The sequence below is a fragment of the Panthera onca genome (genome assembly GCF_046562875.1).
Source record: "Panthera onca isolate mPanOnc1 chromosome Y unlocalized genomic scaffold, mPanOnc1 haplotype 2 h2.ChrY_unloc_5, whole genome shotgun sequence".
Taxonomy (NCBI): domain Eukaryota; kingdom Metazoa; phylum Chordata; class Mammalia; order Carnivora; family Felidae; genus Panthera; species Panthera onca.
Window position 1 is genome coordinate 484,454 of NW_027675868.1, and position 2,584 is coordinate 487,037.

Here is a 2,584-nt window from a genome sequence, read left to right on the forward strand (position 1 = left end):
GCACCTGACCGTCCCACATAAGCACCTCATTCACACAGACTGCTGTGTCTCTCCTTGTCTCTCCAGTGGCCTAACCACCCACTCCTGCACAGACAGAGACACACCGCTACGCAATCGCACAAACATATGCACGCTCACACTGCCGGCACCACCACGGATCTCAGGCCCAGTTTGCCACAGACGCCCACACACACTCGCACGAACTCACGCTGGATCTCTGCCCTCGTGCGTACTCTCTCCATGAATTCCCACTCATAAGCCTCGCTGCTGCCCACAACCCACACCTGCCCCTCCCCCTCACACATCTCCCATCCTGAGCCACTGTCTGAGGACAGGGCTCGGGGTCAAAGGAGCCCCGGGTGTGGGAGGCAGCAGCAAGGTATACTGGCATCGACTATGAGAAGCCTGCCTGCTCCTGAGTTGTCCGGGGACATGTGGTCTTCGCTCTGATCCTGACTGGAGGCTTTGCTGACTGGATTCTATCTCACCAAGGACACAGCACCCCTCTGGGATCAAGGGTCCTGGCTGAAACCCCCCGAGTCCTGGCCACACTGTACCAGGACCCAATGGACCAATTTGGTCCCACTGTGCAATCCCCTTCCCTGCCTTTCGGCTCTGGCCTATACAATAAATCTCCAAATAACAGGTCTGTCTCTTCCTCCTCCTCCTTCCAGGCTCTGCCTGCCCAAGAAGGCAGGCCTCTGTGCACATGGCAACACCTGCCCCACACAAGTACTGCACCTATCCTGCACACACAGAATCACCCGGGCAGCGGCAGGACAGTCACACTCAGGTCCCTTCCTCGTCGTCCCTCCTCAGGTCCCCATACACACACACACACACACACACACACACACACACACACACACACACACACACACACCAAAAACAGAAGGGTTTTTAGCTTCCTGTATGTGTCCACATAAACATCATGGAAACTCTTCAAGGCTGCCAGACGTTATCTCTTCCTCAATTCTCTCCGGGGCACGTAGAAGACAGGAGACTCATCCACCCATCTCTTCCAGCACTGGTGGCATCCTCCATTGTTTCTGCATGGGCAAAGATAGAAGCTCTGTGCCATTCACGCCCACACAGATGCAGAGCCCCTGACGCATGTGGGCACACGCAGACACATTTGCGTACACGCACACACACGCACCCCCACGCAACAGACACCAAGAATGATACGGGATATTTGCAAATACATCCCAGATGGTGTCACTCTTGTGCCTCGCCCTTTTGCGATCCCCCTTGCTTTCTCACCCAGGGATTCATTTCCAGCCCCCAATGGCCTTGGACCAGTTCTAAGAATGGCTGTCGGGTTGCGGGAGGACATGGCGTGGTGGGGCACATGGAAGGAAGTGCGAGATTCTCACCACAGTGGCGCCTGGGGACACGGCAGCTCCTGACCCAAAGACTGGCAGGCAAATCCAGACTGAAGGAGCAGGGGGAAGCCCGGGACAGGGCGGACATCCACGGGGAGCATTTGTGGTGAAGCACTGCTCCTCCCGAGTTGCTCTCCAAAGCCCCAGCCCACAGCACAACTGCATTTGGTTTGCAGGCTTCGACCCTCTGTGTGTTTGCAGCTGAGTCTCTGCAGGTCCCCTGTCATCCTCCCACCCTCTCCCCATGCTACCTGTGTCCCTGTGTCGGCGGACCTTCCATTTGCAAGCCAATGTGTGGCCCACGTTCCCTTGCCCATACAACACGCAGGTCAACACACCGCATACTGGGGTTCTCACCGACACGTGAGCACGTCAGATCACTGTCTTCTGGTCCCTTCCTCCCTCAGGTAGTACTGCAGGGGATTGGGCCACAGGTCCTCGATGATGATCTGGAAGAGGACACAGGCCGGCACCACATTGGGCATAGCCCACTCTCCTCTCTGGCCGGGGGCCACCCACATCCCCACTGCTGACGAAGGCCTCAGGGGCCCCACCTCGGCAATCCTGTTCGCCCCTGGGCAGCTGTGCTCACACAGCCAGTTGAACAAGTTAAGGCTGGTGGGGTCATGCCTGCGACTGGGAGCTCCACGTTCATAATCCCAGAACCACTGGACTGGAGTGGAATGCGATGCTAGCCTGCAGGAAGTGAGGATTTGAGGAACAACCTGATGGCCTCCTCCCCATCCCCCTCCCCCTCCCCCTCCGCCTCCCACCTGTCCCTGATTCATGCTCCTCATCCCCCTGCCCCGCACCATCATGGGACCCACACCCTACCAGCAAAGCTCAGCTGATACTCCTTAATGATCACTGGGTTCCGGAAGTACGGGTTGGCCCCAAAGAAAAACATCACTCTGAAGCGGTACTTGGGATGGCCCACTTCTCCCACCTGCCGTGAGCAATGGAACAGGAGGGGGCAAGTGTCCTCCCTCTGGGTCCTGAGCTACTTGCCTGGCTGTGAGGGTGAGCACCTTTGCCTCACCCTCTCCTGTCTAAATCCCACACCCAACGGGACGGCCCCCAGCCACAGCCTCCCCGGTCTGACCTCCAAGTCGACCACGTAGCTGAGCACGTCTTTGTCCTGGGCACCGATCATGGCCGACAACTGGGGGTGATTCAGAATCTGTGCTGTGTCAAGGAGC

General features: G+C 57.8%; 1 long non-coding RNA gene across 1 annotated transcript; it reads right to left on the reverse strand.

Annotated features, from left to right (window-relative positions):
- Positions 1 to 1,037: 1,037 nt before the first annotated feature.
- On the reverse strand, positions 1,038 to 2,061 carry LOC145715276 (uncharacterized). Its single transcript, XR_014137249.1, has 3 exons — positions 1,940 to 2,061; positions 1,743 to 1,834; positions 1,038 to 1,049 (listed from the first exon to the last, which is right to left on the reverse strand). It is a non-coding gene; the product is annotated as an uncharacterized LOC145715276 (long non-coding RNA).
- Positions 2,062 to 2,584: the final 523 nt, after the last annotated feature.